The sequence below is a fragment of the Pristiophorus japonicus genome, unplaced genomic scaffold, assembly GCF_044704955.1.
Source record: "Pristiophorus japonicus isolate sPriJap1 unplaced genomic scaffold, sPriJap1.hap1 HAP1_SCAFFOLD_104, whole genome shotgun sequence".
Classification (NCBI taxonomy): Eukaryota; Metazoa; Chordata; class Chondrichthyes; family Pristiophoridae; genus Pristiophorus; species Pristiophorus japonicus.
Window position 1 is genome coordinate 2,189,768 of NW_027250691.1, and position 19,147 is coordinate 2,208,914.

Genomic DNA, 19,147 nt, shown 5'->3' on the forward strand with positions numbered 1-19,147 from the left:
CCAATATCGTATAACTCTACATATGATTTCAAATGGTTGCTGCTGCTGTTTTTGTTGTAAAAGCTGTTGGAAATAATGTTGTTGTAAACTTTGCCCAGAGGTGAAAAGTTCGCGCCAAAAGGAGTTTCTGGTCCGCCCAGTACAAACAATTAGAGGCAACATTGGGGGGGAGAGTCTGAGGGTATTGGGTGTGGTGGGGAGTGTCTGAGGGTATTGAGTGTGGTGTGGAGGGTCTGAGGGTATTGGGTGGGGTGGGGAGGGTCTGAGGATATTGGGTGGGTTGGGGAGCGTCTGAGTATATTGGGTGGGGTGGGGAGGTTCTGAGGATATTGGGTGGGTGGGGAGGAACTGAGCATATTGGGTGGTGTGGGGAGGTTCTGATGATATTGTGTGGGGAGGGGAGTGTCTGAGGAAATTGGGTGGGGTGGGGAGAGTCTGAGGGTATTGGGTCGGGGGGGGAGGGTCTGAGGATATTGGGTGGGGTGGGGAGGTTCTGAGGATATTGGGTGGGGTGGAGCTGAGAATATTGGGTGGGGTGGTGAGGGTCTGAGGATATTGGGTGGGGTGGGGAGGGTCTTAGGATATTGGGTGGGGTGGGGAGGGTCTGAGGATATTGGGTGGGGTGGTGAGCGTCTGAGGATATTTGGTGGGGTGGGGAGGGTCTGAGGATATTGGATGGGGTGGGGTGGGGAGTGTCTGAGGATATTGGGTGGGGAGGAGCTGAGGATATTGGGTGGGGTGGGGAGGGTCTGAGCATATAAGGTGGGGTGGGGAGTGTCTGAGGATATTGGTTGGGGTGGGGAGGGTCTGAGGAGATTGGGTGGGGTGGGGAGTGTATGAGGATATTCGGTGGGGAGGGTCTGAGGATATGGGTGGGGTGGGGAGGGTCTGAGGATATTGGGTGGGGAGGAGCTATGGATACTGGTTGGGGTGGGGAGGGTGTGAGGATATCGGATGGGTTGGGAAGGATCTGAGGATAGTGGGTGGGGTGGGGCGGGTCTGAGGATATTGGGTGGGGTTGGGAGGGTCTGAGGATATTGGGTGGGGTGGTAAGGGTCTGAGGATATTGGGTGGGGTGGGGAGGAGCTGAGGATATTGTGTGGGGTGGGGAAGGTCTCAGGATATTGGGTGATGTGCGGAGTGTCCGAGGATATTGGGTGGGTTGGGGAGGGTCTGAGGATATTGGTTGGGCTGGGGAGGGTCTGAGGATATTGGGTGGGGTTGGGAGGCTCTGAGGCTATTGGGTGGGGTGGGGAGGTTCTGAAGATTTTGGGTGGTGTGGTTAAGGGTCTGAGGAATTTGGGTGTGGTGGAGAGTGTCTGAGGATATTGGGTGGGGTGGGGAAATTCTGAGGATATTGGGTGGGGTGGGGTGGGTCTGAGGATATTGGGTGGAGTGGGGAGGGTCTGAGGATATTGGGTGGGGTGGGGAGGGCCTGAGGATATTGGGTGCGGTGGGGAGGGTCTGAGGATATTGGGTGGGATGGGGAGGGTCTGAGGACCTTGGGTGGGTGGGGAGTGTCTGAGGATATTGGGTGTGGAGGGTCTGAGGATATTGGGTGTGGTGGGGTTGGTCTGAGGATATTGGGTGGGGAGGAATAAGGATATTGTGTGGGGTGGAGATTGTCTGAGGATATTGGGTCGGGTGTGGAGGAGCTGAGGATATTGGTTGTGGTGGGGAGGGTATGAGGATATTGGGTGTGGTGGGAAGGGTCTGAGGATATTGGGTGGGACGTCTGAGGCTATTGGATGGTGTGGGGAGGGTCTGAGGATATTGGGTGGGGTGGGGAGTGTCTGAGGATATTGGGTGGGGTGGGGAGGGTCTGAGGATATTGGGTGGAGTATGGAGGGTCTGAGGATATTGGGTGGCGTGGGGAGGATCTGAGGATATTGGTTATGGTGGGGAGTGTCTGTGTATATTGGGTGGGGAGGGTCTGAGGATATTGGGTGGGGTGGGGAGGTTCTGAGGATATTGGGTGGGGAGGAGCTGAGAATATTGGGTGGGGTGGTGAGGGTCTGAGGATATTGGGTGGGGTGGGGAGGGTCTGAGGAGATTGGGTGGTGTGGGGAGGGTCTGAGGATATTGGGTGGGGTGGTGAGCGTCTGAGGATATTGGGTGGGGTGTGGAGGAGCTGAGGATATTGGGTGGGGTGGGGAGGATCTGAGGATATTGGGTGGGGTGGTGTGGGGAGTGTCTGAGGATATTGGGTGGGGAGGAGCTGACGATATTAGGTGGGGTGGGGAGGGTCTGAGTATATAGGGTGGGGTGGGGAGTGTCTGAGGATATTGGTTGGGGTGGGGAGGGTCTGAGGAGATTGGGTGGGGTGGGGAGTGTATGAGGATATTGGATGGGGAGGGTCTGAGGATATGGGTGGGGTGGGGAGGGTCTGAGGATATTGGGTGGGGAGGAGCTATGGATACTGGTTGGGGTGGGGAGGGATGTGAGGATATCGGATGGGGTGGGAAGGATCTGAGGATATTGGGTGGGGTGGGGCGGGTCTGAGGATATTGGGTGGGGTTGGGAGGGTCTGAGGATATTGGGTGGGGTGGTGAGGGTCTGAGGATATTGGGTGGGGTGGGGAGGAGCTGAGGATATTGGGTGGGGTGGGGAAGGTCTCAGGATATTGGGTGATGTGCGGAGTGTCCGAGGATATTGGGTGGGTAGGGGAGGGTCTGAGGATATTGGTTGGGCTGGGGAGGGTCTGAGGATATTGGGTGGGGTTGGGAGGCTCTGAGGATATTGGGTTGGGTGGGGAGGGTCTGAAGATTTTGGGTAGTGTGGTTAAGGGTCTGAGGAATTTGGGTGTGGTGGAGAGTGTCTGAGGATATTGGGTGGGGTGGGGAGATTCTGAGGATATTGGGTGGGGTGGGGAGGGTCTGAGGATATTGGGTGGAGTGGGGAGGGTCTGAGGATATTGGGTGGGGTGGGGAGGGCCTGAGGATATTGGGTGGGGTGGGGAGGGTCTGAGGATATTGGGTGGAGTGGGGAGGGTCTGAGGATATTGGGTGGGGTGGGGAGGGCCTGAGGATATTGGGTGCGGTGGGGAGGGTCTGAGGATATTGGGTGATGTTGGGTGTGTCTGAGGATATTGGGTGGGGTGGGGAGCGTCTGACGATCTTGGGTGGGTGGGGAGTGTCTGAGGATATTGGGTGGGGAGGGTCTGAGGATATTGGGTGTGGTGGGGTTGGTCTGAGCATATTGGGTGGGGAGGAATAAGGATATTGTGTGGGGTGGAGTGTTTCTGAGGATATTGGCTGGTGTGTGGAGGAGCTGAGGATATTGGTTGGAGTGGGGAGGGTGTGAGGATATTGGGTGTGGTGGGAAGGGTCTGAGGATATTGGGTGGGATGGGGAGTGTCTGAGGATATTGGGTGGGGTGGGGAGAGTCTGAGGATATTGGGTGGGGAGGGTCTGAGGATATTGCGTGGGGTGGGGAGGGTCTGAGGGTATTGGGTGGAGTGGGGAGGGTCTGAGGATATTGGGTGGGGTGGGGAGGATCTGAGGATATTGGGTGGGATGGGGAGTGGCTGAGGATATTGAGTGGGGAGGAGCTGAGGATATTGGGTGGGGTGAGGAGGGTCTGAGGATATAGGGTGGGGTGGGGAGTATCTGAGGATATTGGTTGGGGTGGAGAGGGTCTGAGGATATTGGGTGGGAAGGGGAGGGTCTGAGGATATTGGGTGGGGTGGGGACTGTCTGTGGATATTGGGTGGGGAGGGTCTGAGGATATTCGGTAGGGTGGGGAGGGTCTGAGGATATTGGGCGGGGTGGGGACTGTCTGTGATATTGGGTGGGGAGGGTCTGAGGATATTCGGTAGGGTGGGGAGGGTCCTCGGATATTGGGTGGAGTGGGGAGGGTCTGAGCATATTGGGTGGGTTGGGGTGGATCTGAGGATATTGGGAGGGGTGGGGAGGCTCTGAGGATATTGGGTGGGGTGGGGAGTGTCTGAGGATATTGGGTGGGGAGGAGCTGAGGATATTGGGTGGGGTGGGGGGTTTCTGAGGATATAGGGTGGGGTGGGGCGAATCTGAGGATATTGGTTGGGTGGGGAGTGTCTGTGGATATGGGGTGGGGAGGGTCTGAGCATATTGGTTGGGGTGGGGAGGGTGTGCGGATATTGGTTGGGTGGGGAGTGTCTGAGGATATTGGGTGGAGAGTGTCTGAGGATATTGGGTGGTGTTGGGAGGGTCTGAAGATATTGGGTGGGGAGGAGCTAAAGATATTGGTTGGGGTGGGGAGGTTGTGCGGATATTGGGTGGGGTGTGGAGTGTCTGAGGATATTGGGTGGAGAGTGTCTGAGGATATTGGGTGTTGTGGGTAGGGTCTCAGGATATTGGGTGGAGAGGAGCTAAGGATACTGGGTGGGGTGGGGAGGGTGTGAGGATATTGGATGGGTGGGAAGGATCTGAAGATATTGGGTGGAGTAGGGAGGGTTTGAGGATATTGGGTGGTGTGGGGAGGGTCTATGAATATTGGGTGGGGTGGGGAGGAGCTGAGGATATTGGGTGGGGTGAGGAGTGTTTGAGGATATTGGGTGGGGTGGGGAGTGTCTGAGGATACTGAGTGGGATGGGGAGGGTCTGAGGATATTGGTTGGGGTGGGGAGGGTCTGAGGATATTGGTTGGGGTGGGGAGGCTCTGAGGATATTGGGTGGGGTGGGGAGGGTGAGAAGATTTTGGGTGGTGTGGGGAGGTTCTGAGGATATTGGGTGGGGTGTGGAGTGTCTGAGGATATTGGGTGTGGTGGAGAGTGTCTGAGGATATTGGGTGGGATGGGGAGGGTCTGAGGATATTGGGTGGGGTGGGGAGGGTCTGAGGATATTGGGTGGGGAGGAGCTACGGATACTGGTTGGGGTGGGGAGGGTGTGAGGATATTGGATGGGGTGGGAAGGATCTGAGGATATTGGGTGGGGTGGGGAGGGTGTGAGGATATTGGGTGTGGTGGGAAGTGTCTGAGGATATTGGGCGGAGTGGGGAGGGTCTGAGAATATTGGGTGGGTTGGGGAGGGTCTGAGGATATTTGGTGGGGTGGGGACGGTCTGAGGATATTGGGTGGGGTGGGGAGTGTCTGAGGATATTGGGTGGGGAGGGTCTGAGGATATTGGGTGGGGTGGGGAGGGCCTCTGGATATTGGGTGGGGAGGAGCTATGGATACTGGTTGGGGTGGGGAGGGTGTGAGGATATTGGATGGGGTGGGAAGAATCTGAGGATATTGGGTGGGGTGGGGCGGGTCTGAGGATATTGTGTGGGGTGGAGAGTGTCTGAGGATATTGGGTGGGGTGTGGTGGAGCTGAAGATATTGGGTGGGGTGGGGAGGGTGTGAGGATATTGGGTGTGGTGGGAAGGGTCTGAGGATATTGGGTGGGGAGTGTCTGAGGCTATTGGATGGTGTGGGAAGGGTCTGAGGATATTGGGTGGGGTGGGGAGTGTCTGAGGATATTGGGTGGGGTGGGGAGGGTCTGAGGATATTGGGTGGAGTAGGGAGGGTGTGAGGATATTTGGTGGGGTGGGGAGGATCTGAGGATATTGGTTGGGGTGGGGAGTGTCTGTGGATATTGGGTGGGGAGGGTCTGAGGATATTGCGTGGGGTGGGGAGGGTCTGAGGATATTGGGTGGGGTGGGGAGGGTCTGAGGATATTGGGTGGGGTGAGTAGGGTCTGAAGATATTGGGTGGGGTGGGGAGAGTCTGATAATATTGGGTGGGGTGGGGAGGAGCCAGGGCATCATCGACATGACAATGGCTCAGAGACAGATAACAAAGAGCATTGATGACTGGTTGTTGTTCAGACTGGAGGGAGCTGTACTGCTCCCTCCAGTCGTATTAGGAGGACTGTCTTTTTGATATGTATTCATGAACCCAAGATCTAGGTATATATTTTATCATTTTATAGTTTGTCGATGATACAAGAGGACGAAGTGCAGTCCACAATGAGGACAATCATAATAGTTTTCAGGAGGGTATGGACTGACTGAGTGAATATGAGAAGGTTCAAGCTGATCATTGGTAAAAAGTACAATGATTTCACATTTTCAAACTCACTCTGATTCCTGAATATCAAGTTATCTCCTCACTCAGTTTAATGCTATATCGAAACATAGAAACATAGAAAATCGTGCAGGAGTATGTCATTCGGCCCTTCTAGACTGTACCGCCATTCAATAAGATCATGGCTGATCATTCCCTAAGTACCCCTTTCCTGCTTTCTCTCCATACCCCTTGATCCCCTTAGCCGTAAGGGCCATAACTAACTCTCTCTTGAATATATCCAATGAACTGGCATCAGCAACTCTCTGCAGCACGGAATGCCTCAGGTTAACAACTCTCTGAGTGAGGAAGTATCTCCTCATCTCAGTCCTAAATGGCCTCCCCCTTATCCTAACTCAACGTCCCTTGGTTCTCGACTTTCCCAACATCGGGAACATTCTTCCCGCATCTAACCTGTCCACTCCAGTCAGAATCTTATCTGTTTCGATGAGATCCCCTCTCATTCTTCAGAACTCCAGTGAATAAATGCCCAGTTGAACCACTCTCTCCTCATATGACATTCCAGCCATCCGTGGAATCAGTCTGGTGAACCTTCGCTGCACTCCCTCAATAGCAAGAACGTCCTTCCTCAGATTAGGAGACCAAAACAGAACACAATATTCCAGGTGAGGTCTCCTCAAGGCCCTGTACAACTGCAGTAAGACCTCCCTGCTCCTAGACTCAAATCCTCTCGCTATGAAGGCAAACATACCCTTTGCCTTCTTCACCGCCTGCTGGACCCGCATGCCCACTTTCAGAGACTGATGAACCATGACACACATGTCTTGTTGCACCTCTGCTTTTCCTAATCTGCCACCATTGAGATAATATTCTGCCTTCGTGTTTTTGCCCCCAAAATGGATAACCTCACATTGATCCACATTATACTGCATCTGCCATGCATTTGCCCACTCACCTAACCTGTCCAAGTCACCCTGTAGCTTATTAGCGCCCTCCTCACAGCTCACACCGCCACCCAGTTTAGTGTCATCCGCAAACTTGGAGATATTACACTCAATTCCTTCATCAAAATCGTTAATGTCTTTGGAAAGAGCTGGGGTCCCAGCACTGAGCCCTGTGGCACCCAACTAGTCACTGTTTGCCATTCTGAAAATGACCTGTTTATCCCGAATCTCTGCTTCCTGTCTACCCACAGTTCTCTATCCACGTCAGTAAGTTATCCGCAATACCATGCGCTTTGATTGTGCACACCAAACTCTTGTGCAGGACCTTGTCATAAGCCTTTTGAAAGTCCAAATACAGCACATGCACTGGTTCTCCCTTGTCCAGTTTGTTAGTTACATCCTCAAACAATTCCAGAAGATTCGTCAAGCATGATTTCCCTTTCATAAATCCATGCTGACTTGGGCCGATCTTGTCACTGCTTTCAAAATGCGCTGCTTTTTCATCCTTTATGATTGATTCCAACATTTTCCCCACTACTGATGTCAGGCTAACCGGTCAATAATTAGCGATTTTCTGTCTCCCTCCTTTTGTAATAAGTGGTGTTAGAACAGCTACCCTCCAGTCCATAGGAACTGATCCAGAGTCGATAGACTGTTGAAAAATGATCACCAATGAATCCGCTATTTCTAGTGCCACTTCCTTCCGTACTCTTGGATGCAGACTCTCTGGCCCCGAGGAATTATCGGCCTGCAATCCATTCAATTTACCGAAATCAATTTCCCGCTTAATAAGGATATCCTTCAGTTCCTCCTTCTCACTAGACCAACTGTCCCCTAGTACAGTCGTGTCTTCCTTCGTGAAGACACAAACGAAGTATTTGTTCAATTGGTCTGCCATTTCTTGGTTCCCCATTATAAATTCAACTGAATCCGACTGCAAGGGACCTACGTTTGTCATCAACAATCTTATCCTCTTCACATATTTATAGAAGCTTTTGCAGTAAGTTTTTATGTTCCCTGCAAGCTTCCTCTCGTACTCTATTTTTTGAGCCAATGTATTTGCCTCTTCCTTGGCTTTAACAGTATCCTTAATTTTCCTTGTTAGCCACGATTGAGCCTTCTTCTCCGTTTTATTTTTACTATAGACAGGGATGTGCAATTGCTGAAGTTCACCCATGTGATCTTTAAATGTTTGCCATTGCTTATCCACCGTCAACCATTTAAGTATCATTTGCCAGTCTATTCGACTCAATTCACGCCTCATACCATCAAAGTTCCCTTTGCTTAAGTTTCAGGATTCTAGTTTCCGAATTAACTGTGGCACTCTCCAACTTAATAAAGAATTCTATCATATTATGGTCACCCAAGGGGTCTCGCACAATAAGATTGCTAATTAGTCCCTTCTCATCACACATCACCCAGTCTAGGATGGCCAGCTCTCTAGTTGTTTCCTCGACATATTGTTCTCGAAAACCATCCCTAATACACGCCAGGAAATCCTCCTCCACCGCATTGCTACCAGTTTGGTTAGCCCAATCAATATGTAGATTAAAGTCGCCCATGATAACTGCTGTACCTTTATTGCACACATCCCTTATTTCTTGTTTGATGCTGTCCCCAACCTCACCACTACTGTTTGTTGGTTTGTACACAACTTCCACGAACGTTTTCTGCCCTTTGGAATTCCGCAGCTCCACCCATACCGATTCCACATCACCCAGGCTCATGTCCCTCCTTTGTATTGCATTAATTTCCTCATTAACCAGCAACGCCACCCCGCCTCCTTTTCCTCTCTGCCTATCCTTCCTAAATGTTGAATACCCCTGGATTTTGGGTTCCCAGCCTTGGTCACCCTGGAGCCATGTCTCCGTGATGTCAATCACATCATATCCGTTAACTGCTGACTGTGCAGTTAATTCTTCCACCTTTTTCCGAAAACGCCTCACACTGAGGCACAGACCCTTCAGGCTTGTTGTTTTAACACACTTTGCCCCTTTAGAATTTTTCTGTAATGTGGCCCTCTTTGTCATTTGCCTTGTGTTTCTCTGCCCAACACTTTTACTATTCTCCTTTCCATCTTTTGCTTCTGCCTCCATTTTATTTCCCTCTGTCTTCCTGCATAGGTTCCCATCGCTGTGCCATGTTAATTTAACTCCTCCCCAACAGCACCAGACAATACTCCCCCGAGGACATTGGTTCCGGTCCTGTCCTGGTGCAGACCGTCCGGTTTGTACTGGTGCCAGCTTCCCCAGAACAGGTTCCAGTGTCCAAGGAATTTGAATCCCTCCCTCTTGCAACACTCCTTAAGCCACGTATTCATCTGAGCTATCCTGTGATTCCTACTCTGACTAGCACGTGGCACTGGTAGAAATCCTGATATTACTACCTTTGAGGTCCTACATTTTAATTTAGATCCTCGCTCCCTATATTCGTCTCGGAGGACCTCATCCGTATTTTACGTATATCGTTGGTACCTGTATGCACAATGACAACTTGCTGTTCACCCTCCCTTTTCGAAATTTCCTGCACACGCTCCGAGACATCCTTGACCCTTGCACCAGGGAGGCAACATGCCATCCTGGAGTCTCGGTTGCGGCCATCAGAAACGCCTATCTATTCCCCTTACAATCGAATACCCTAACACTATAGCTCTTCCACTATTTTCCTGCCCTCCTGTGCAGCAGAGCCATCCACAGTGCCATGAGCTTGGCTGCTGCTGTTTCCCCTGATGAGTCACTCCCCTCAACAGTACCCAAAGTGGTGTATCTGTTTTGCAGCGAAATGACTGCAAGGGACTCCTGCACTACTTTCCTTGCACTGCTCTTCCTGCTGGTCAGCCATTTACTATCTGACTGTGTACCCTTTACCTGCGGTAAGACTAACTCACTAAACGTGTTTTCACGTCATTCTCTGCATCGTGGATACTCCAGAGTTCATCCACCCGCAGCTCCAGTGCCGCAATGCGGTCCATCAGGAGCTCAAGGCGGATGCACTTCCCGCACACGTCGTCGTCAGGGACACCAGAGGCGTCCCAGTTCCCACGTAGTACAGGAGGAGCACAACACGTGTCCGAGCTCTCCTGCCATGTCTTAACTTGGCAACAACAATGCTAAAAGGTTACTTACTGATCGAGAAAGAAAAATTAAAATCTACTTACCAATTTTGCATTAATCGAATAACTTATCAGTGGAGCCTTAAACAGGCCCTAAATGCCCAGCAACTGTATTCAGGCTGGGGGGCCTGAGAGCTACAGAGAAGCCCATGACCTGATCCTACAATTCCAGGATGGTGTTTCAATTCCCTTACAGCATAACCCTAACTCTGATTCAAATGGGCAGAAACATGGCAGCTTAAATTTAACACAGAGAATTGTGAAGTAAGGTATGTTGGTAGGAAGATTGAGGAGCGGCAATATGAACCAAATTGTACAATTTAAAGGGAGAGCAAGGACATAGCGACCAGGGGGTGTATTTACACTCATCTTTGAAGGCTGCCGGATAAGTTGAAAAGGATGTTAAATGTCCTTCTCTGCCATTTGCTTCATTAAGAGAGCAATAGAGCACAAAAGCAAGGATGTTATGTTAAGATATTATAAAACACAGCTTCGGCTTCAGCTGGGGTATGGTGTTCATTTCAGGGCACCTCACGTTGGGAAAGATGTCAAGGCATTGGAGCATGTACAGAAGAGAAAGGCTAGAGTGGTTCCATGGATGATGGTCTTCAGTTACGTGAAGGCACTGGAGAACTGGGGTTCTTCTCCTTAGAACAGAGGATGTTCAGGGCAGATTGCTCAGAATGGTACCAGGAATGGGGACGTCAGTTATATGGATTGAATGGAGATACTGGTGTTGTTCTGATTTGAGCAGAGATGGTCAAGTGTTTCTGTCGGTATATGAATGAAAAAAGTGGCAAAGTAAATGTTGGTCCCTGAGAGGACGAGACCGGGGAACTAGTAATGGGGAACATGGAGATGGCAGAAACTCTGAACAATTATTTTTTATCAGTCTTTACGGTAGAAGATACAAACAATATTCCGACAGTGGATAGTCATGGGGCTATAGCGGGGGAGGAACTTAACACAATGAAAATCATTAAGGAGGTGGTTCTCAGTAAGATAATGGGACAAAATTGCAGGTAAACCCCTTGGACCTGATGGCTTGCATCCGAGGGTCTTAAGATAATTAGTGGCAAGGATTGTGGATGCATTGTTTGAATTTACAAAAATTCCCTGGATGCTGGAGATGTCCCAGCAGATTGGAAAACTGCAAATGTAGCGCCCCTATTTAATAAAGAAGGCAAACAAAAAGCAGGAAACTATAGACCAGTTAACCTAACATCTGTGCTTGGGAAAATGTTGGAGTCCATTATTAAAGAAGCAGCAGCAGGACATTTGGATAAGCAAAATTCGGTCAGCCCGAGTATGCATGGATTTATGGAGGGGAATTCATGTTTGACAAATTTGCTGGAGTCCTTTGAGGATGTAACGAACAGAGTAGATAAAGGGATGTGGTGTATTTCGAATCCCAGAAGACATTTGACAAGGAGGCATATAAAAGGTTACTGCACAAGATAAAAGTTCACGGGGTTGGGGGTAATATATTAGCATGGATAGAGGATTGGCAAACTAAAAGACAACAGAGATTCAGGATAAATGGTTCATTTTTTGGTTGGCAATCAGTAACTAATGGGGTGCCACAGGGATCAGTGCTGAGACCCCAACTATTTACAAGCTATACTAATGACTTGGAAGAAGGGACTGAATGTAACGTAGCCAAATTCACTGACGATACAAAGGTGGAAGAAAAAGCAATGTGTGAGGTGGACACATAAAATCTGCAAAAGGACATAGACAGGCTGAGTGAGTGGGCAAAAAATTGGCAAATGGAGTATAATGTTGGAAAGTGTGAGGTCATGCACTTTGGCAGAAAAAAATCAAAGAGCAAGTTAATATTTAATGGAGAAAATTTGCAAAGTGCTGAAGTACAGCGGGAATTTGGGGAACTTGTGCATGAAACACAAAATGATAGAATGCAGGTAAAGATATTCATCAGGAAGCCCAATGGTATCTTGGCTTTTATTGCAAAGGGGATGGATTATAAAAGCAGGGAAGTCTTGCGACAGTTGGACAACGTATTGGTGAAGCCACACCTGGAATACTGCGTGCAGTTTTGATTTCCGTATTTAAGAAAGGCTATACTTGCTTTGGAGGAAGTTCAGAGAAGGTTTACTAGGTTGATTCCGGAGATGTGGTAGTAGACTTATGAAGAAAGGTTGAGTAGGTTGGCTGTTGTTCTTTGGAGTTCAAAAGAATGCGAGTTGATATTATCGAAACGTATAAGATTATGAGGGGGCTTGACAAGTTGGATGCAGAGAGGATGTTTCCACTGATGCGGGAGACTAGAACTAGCGGGCATGGTCTTAGAATAAGGGGCCGCACATTTGAAACTGAGATGAGGAGGAATTTCGTCTCTCAGAGGGTTGTAAATCAATGGAAATTGCTTTCTCGGAGAGCTGTGGAAGCTGGGATATTGAATACACTTAAGACAGAGATAGACAGTTTCTTGAGCGATAACGAGATAACGGGTTATGGGGAGTGGGCTTGATTGTGGAGCTGAGTCCAGGATCAGATCATCCATTATATTATTGCATGGTGGAGCAGGCTCGAGGGGCCGAATTGCCTGCTCCTGTTCCTATTCCTTATGTACTCATTTTCTTATGTTAATGAGAGATTGGCCAGAATGGTTCCCTGAATATGGTCCTTCAGTTACGTGGAGAGACGGGAGATGCTGGGTTGTTCTCCTTTGAGCTGAGATGGTTACGGGAGATTGACCAGAATTGCTCCAGGGATGGGGGATTTCAGTTAGGTGGAGAGATTGTAGAAGCTGGGTATGTTGTGCTGAGAGCAGAGAAGGCTAAGAAGATATTCAATAGACGTCTTCAAAGTACTAAATAGTTTCAATAAATTAATAAAAGAGCAAGTGTTTCCAATGACAGTGGGCCGGCAACCAGAGGACACAGATTTAATGTGATTAACAAAAGAACCAGAATTGACTGAAGGAAGATGTTGTTTAAATAGCGAGATGTTGTGATCTGGAATGAACTTCTGAAAGGGAGGTGGAAGCAGATTCAATCGTAACTTTCAAAAGGGAATTTGCCAAAATACTTGAAGTAAAAAAGATACAGGGGATAGAGCAGAGGAGTGGGATTAATTGGAAAGCTCTACCAAATAGACAGAGCTGGCACGATTTGCCGAATGGACTCTCTCTGCGCTGTACAATTCTATGGTTCTACAATCACCTACCCCTTTGGAAATAAGAAACTGAATGGGCCAGAAGAGTAAAGTGAACTTGTGGTTCAGGTGAATAAATCATTAAAAACTGTATCACAGGTCAGCAAAGCTATTCAAATGAAACAGTAAATTAGGGTTTATTTGTAAGCCAATTTAAAACAAAAGCTACGAAACTGGCAAAGGTGAGAAGTGATGTTCCACAAGCATCGATGCTGGTACCACTCCTGTTCAACATTTACATTATCAATTCGGACTGGGGAATCGGGAGTGACATTTTACAATGGGCGTGTGTCGTTAACACTGAGGAGCTAAGCGGCAAAAACATTCAATACAATAATAAACTTGCAAAATGGGCGTGTAATTCGCAAACGAATATCTGTTGTGTATCTGTAAAGCATGCACTCCCATGTTCCACCAGCAGGGAGCGCATCCCCTGAAGTCGCAAGGGATCGCAGCATCCCTTGGGAGCACTGTATACAAGCCGGCCTCTAAGGCCTGTTCCTCACTCTGGAGTGTCTTAATAAAGACTGAGGTAACTTTTACTTTAACCTCCCTGTGTGCAGTCTCATCTGTGTTAGGAACACAATACATCAATGTAGAGGAGTGTGAGTTGGTGCGTTTTAATAGGAAGAATATGAAGGTGAGATTCTCCTTGGAACATAATTATCTAAACAGGAATGAGGAACAGAGGGATGGGACAGTACACTTACACCAATCACTAAATGTAGCGATGCAGGTTCATCAATCCATAAAAAACAAAGAACAGGCTTGTTTTCATGTCTAGAGGGATAAACTTGTAAAACATTGAAATTATGTAAACTTGTTTGGATCCTTGGTGTAAATATTATAAAATGACAGCGAAGCTCTGGAGAAGGTGCAAAGTGTATTTCCTGCAATGATACCAGAACTGAGTGGGTATACTATCTGGAGTGTTGATCAGGCCGTCGCTCTTTTCTTTAACAAAGAGAAGACTCAGGGATGGTCAGAATGTGCCTTTCAGGATAGGAAAGGCTTTGATAGGTTAGAGGGAGAAAATATGTTTCCACTTGTGAGAGAGACCAAATCTCAGGGACATAGATTGAAGACAGCCATTAATAAATTCAACAGGGAATAGAGGTCACCTTGACACCGAGGCACAAAAGGAGGTTTTAGCAAATAATCTTCATCAAATATTTAGTCTTAAGGGGAATCTTAAAGGAGGAGGAGAGTTAGCGAGGAATAGAGGTTTAGGAAGAGAATCCCAGAGCTTGGGAGCCAGCTAGCTGAAGGAGGAGGAGAGTTAGAGGTGGAGAGGGTTAGGAAGAGAATCAAAGAGCTTGGGATCCAGGCAGCTGAAGGAGGAGGAGAGTTAGAGGTGGAGAGGGTTAGGGAGAGAATCCCAGAACCTGGGACCCAGGAAGCTGAAGGAGGAGGAGAGTTAGAGGAGGAGAGTGTTAGGGAGAGAATCCCATAGTTTGGGACCCAGGAAGCTGAAAGCCTGGCTGCCATTGGTGGAGCAGTTTAAATCGGGGATGTGCAATCTGCCAGATTTGGAGCAGCACAGTGATCTCGGGAGGTCTAAGTGCTGGTGCAGGTTACAGAGGCCGTGAAGTGACTTGAAATGAAAAATTATCATTTTAAAATTGAGGGCTGTTGGACAGGGAGCCAATGTAGGTCAGCGAGCACAAGTTTATTGCGATAACGCGCAAGATAGCACACAGGCAGCAATGTTTTGGATGAGCTCAAGTATATGGATGGTGTGAGATTGGAAGCCCCCAGGAGAGCATTGGAGGAGTCATATCTAGAGCAAGTAAAGGCACGGATGAAGGTTTCAGCAGCAAATGAACTGAGTCAGGCGATGTAACAGAGGCACAAAGATGCTATCCTGGTAATGGAGGGGATATGGTGTTGGAAGACCATCTCCTGCTCAAATAAGACACCAAGGTTGCTAACGGCTGGGTCAGCCTTAGACTGGTGACAGGGAGAGGGATGGAGCCGGTGGTTAGGGCAATGGAGATTGTGACGGGGGCCACTGGTACAGTGTCACAAAATGTTGATTGGACGGCACCAGAACTGAAAGATAACAGTTATCAGGAACGATTGAACAGGTTGTGCTTGGTTCCTTTAGAAGACAGAGAACAAAGAGGAGTCCTGATAGAAGTCTTGTAAATTAAGATTGTTTTGGAGCAGGTCGATTGGGAGAGAAAGGTTTATACTCGTGGGAGCATCCAAATCTGTGGAGCCATAAATGCCAGATAATCACTAATAACACCAATAGGGAAATGAAGAACAATTTCTTTACTCGGAGAGTGGTTAGAATGTGGAATTCCCTACGAAAGGAAGTGGTTGAGATACATAAGTCAGATGCTGTCATAGCGAAACAAGACGAGTAAATGAGAGAAAATTAAATAAAAGATATGATGAGAGGCTGAGACGAAGTATTTGCAATGGGATGAGTCTGGTCTGGAGCATACACATCAACACAGACTCGTACAGCCGAAGTGTATTTTTCTATGCTGTAGATTCTATGTAACGTAATCTTCTGAACTACAGCTCCAATTTGCCTACCTACCTCTTGACGTGCCTCTCACGCTGGAAGCTATAATGAATTCCCTCACTAAATAGCTGTAGTGACCCTTTACAGAAGAGCTGGGACAGAATGCAACAAAGTCAATGCAACAAAGTCGTGGTGCTGACCAGAAAGACAAGGTGGGAAATGTCAATCAGATACAGTGCCGTGTTCTAAACACGTCGTTGGGTGTATTATCAGATCAGCAGCCATTCCTGGTATAATTCAGTGGATGGAAGTCTGGGGCTCGATATTATATTCCTGGACTGGAAACACTGGGACCCGCCTCTGGCTGCGCTCAGTTGTTCTGTTTATTAATTAATTGTATAATTGAGGGAACCGTATATTTCACCGCGGTCTTCAACTGCTCTCTGAACTTGGTCTGAGTCACCCCGTAAATAAATGTGTTTGTGCAGCAACTTAAATTCTGTAGAATATATCCGACTTGTCAATAGGTAGATAAAGAAACATTGTAATCATGGGATTTATTCCTGCAATGATATAATATAAGAATTGTGTAACATACACCAGCCACAGCAGTATGAAGCTGCCGGATATGGTGAAGAGTAAAATCACAGACTTCCTCCTGCTCTCCATCTCTGGGTCACTGCCATTCTCCCCCTTGCTCTCACCCCTCAGTCCCTTTCGGACTCGACTGGCCACTAAAACGTGCCTGACTGTTAGAGCGTTGAGCAACAAAATTACAGCGAATGGGAGCAGTGGGGTCAAAACCGTATCAAACCAGTCAAATCCCACCCATCCGGGCTCAGTATAATAGGCTGGGATTGCTACACAGTACCATGGAACATTGTCGATTATATACACAGGTTCTAATGTAAAGTAGAAGGGAACGTTTTTTGAAGAGAGCAGAATGCAGCTTGTTGCCAGAACCACAGCCGCAGGTCTCCCGGTGCAATTTTCGTTTTCAGCTTCTGGCAACAAATGGCCACAAATCGATCAAAGGTGAAAGTGATGGTGAACCAGACAAAACAGTCTGTGGCAACACGGGACAGGAGATATATAACAGTACACACAGTGGTGATATCCAGGAAAGATCCCGGGAAATAATACCGCCTGATCTGCCGCAGTATGACCTCAGTCATGACCACCAGTAGATCCGCCGCTGCCATGGCCACCAGGTAGCGAGTGGTGCAGGTGGACAGACCGCACTTTCCCCGGAACAGGACCACAATCGCCACTAAATTCACTGTAATAAACAGAAGGGAAAAGAGACGGTCAATTATTGGTCACACATTCTCATCGACCGAGCCCAGACAGTAAGGCCTGTCTTTTAGCACAAAAACGGCCGAGTGGACGTCGGGTTTTACATGTAAAGCATATCATCGCAACCCAACCTACCTCCAACCCGCTGCTTCCCAGTTTAGCAGAGACGTGGCAGTGGGAGGGAAGCCGAGCCATCTCAGCGGCCGGGGGTCAATATTAATAGAAACAGAAACATCGAAAATAGGTGCAGGAGTAGGCCATTCGGCCCTTCAACCCTTTAAGCATGTCTCGCCAGTTCATGCCTCATACCAACTGGAAAGTTACCTATTCTTAAGTTCAGGTCCCTAGTCTCTGAATAATCTGCATCACTCTCCATCTTAATAATGAATTCTTCCCTATTATGGTCACTCTTCCCGAAGGGGCCTCGCAAAGCAAGATTGCAAATTTGTCCTTTCGCTTAGCCATGCAGTCTAGGATGGCCAGCGCTCTAGTTGGTTCCTTGAAATATTGGTCTCTGAAATCATCCCAAATACACTCCAGAAGATCCTCTTCTACCGCATTGCTTCCAGTTTGGTTAGCCCAATCAACATGTAAATTAAAGTCGCACATGATAACTGCTGTACCTTTATTGCATGCATCCCTAATTACTTGTTTGATGCTGTCCGCAACCTCACTGCTATTGTTTGCTGGTCTGTACACAGTCTTACAAGCGTTTTCTCTCCTTTGGTATTCGGTAGCTACAACCATACCGATACCACATCATCAAAGTGAATGTTCCTCCTTGCTATTACTTTAATTTCCTCTATAACAAACAAGACCGCCGCCTCCACCTCCTTTTCCTTTCTGTCTATCCTGGCTGAATGTTGAATATGCCTGGATGTTCCGTTCCCAGCCGTGATCACCCTGGAGCCATGTCTCCATCATGCCAATTCCATCATAATCGTTAACAGCAATCTGCGTGGTTAATTCGTCCACCTTATAACAAATACTCATCCATTGAGGCACAGAGCATTCAGGCTTGTCTTTTTAATACAGTTTGCCTCTTTAGAAACTTGCAGTAATGCGGTCTTTTTGATTTTTGCCTTGAGTTTCTCTGCCTTCTACTTTTCTTTTTTAATTTTTATCTTTTGCTCCTGCCCCTATTCTATTTTCCGCTATCTCCCTGAATAGGTTCCCATCCCCCTGCCATATTAGTTGAAACGCTCCAATCAGCACTAGCAAACACTCCCCCACGGATATGGGTTCCAGTCATTTCCAGGTGCAAACCGTCCAGTTTGTATTCGTCCCACCTCCCCCAGAACCGGTTCCAATAGCCCAGGATGCTCAATCCCTTCCTTCTGCACCACTCCTCAAGCCACGTATTCATCTGAGCTATCCTGCGATTCCTACTGTGACTAGCACGTGGCACTGGTCGCAATCTTGAGATTACTAATTTTGATGTCCTACATTTTAATTTAGCTCCAGCTCCCCAAATTAGGGTTGTCCGCCCTCATTCCATTTTTTACCGATATCGTTGGCACCTATATGCACCGAATAACCTTCCCGCACATGAAGCGTTCCTGCCTTCCCACATATCACAGGAGCAGCATGATACGGGTCTGGGCTCTCTTGCCATGACTTACTCTTAGATTAACGTAATTTTAGAACAGCAATGCTAAAACTTACCCACTGATAAAGAAAAAGAAAAACTACTCGCCAATCACCAGCCAGTCGCTTACCCGCTTGGCTGTGACGTCAGCCTTTTATTTCTTTCTACTTCTTCTTGATTTCACTCCCTGCAGCTGCACCAACTGTCCTATCCGACGCTGTCGCCTCCACGAAATCCCCGCTGGCCGCCCGGCTGGAAGTTAGGCATTTTGTAGGCCTCTGCGACGCTGCCCCACCTCCTCAAACTCTCCACTGCTTCGCGACTCGTCGCTGGGACTTTTGTCGTCCTCTCTGACGATGCTCCGCCTTCTCGAACTCCCCGCTGTCTCCCGACTCGTCGCTGGGCCTTTTTCACGCTTGTCTGACGCTGCTACAGCTTGCAGAACTCAAGGCTGCCTCGCAACTCGTCGCTGGGCCTTTTCTGGCCTCCCCGATGTTTTCCCGTGTCATCGAACGCCCCGCTGCCTCTCGACCCGTCGCTGGTCCTTTTTATGCATTCTGCTATGCTGC

General features: G+C 48.5%; 1 pseudogene; it reads right to left on the minus strand.

Annotated features, from left to right (window-relative positions):
- Positions 1 to 16,064: 16,064 nt before the first annotated feature.
- Positions 16,065 to 17,010, minus strand: LOC139241321 (probable G-protein coupled receptor 139; annotated as a pseudogene).
- Between the last annotated feature and the right edge of the window lie 2,137 nt (positions 17,011 to 19,147).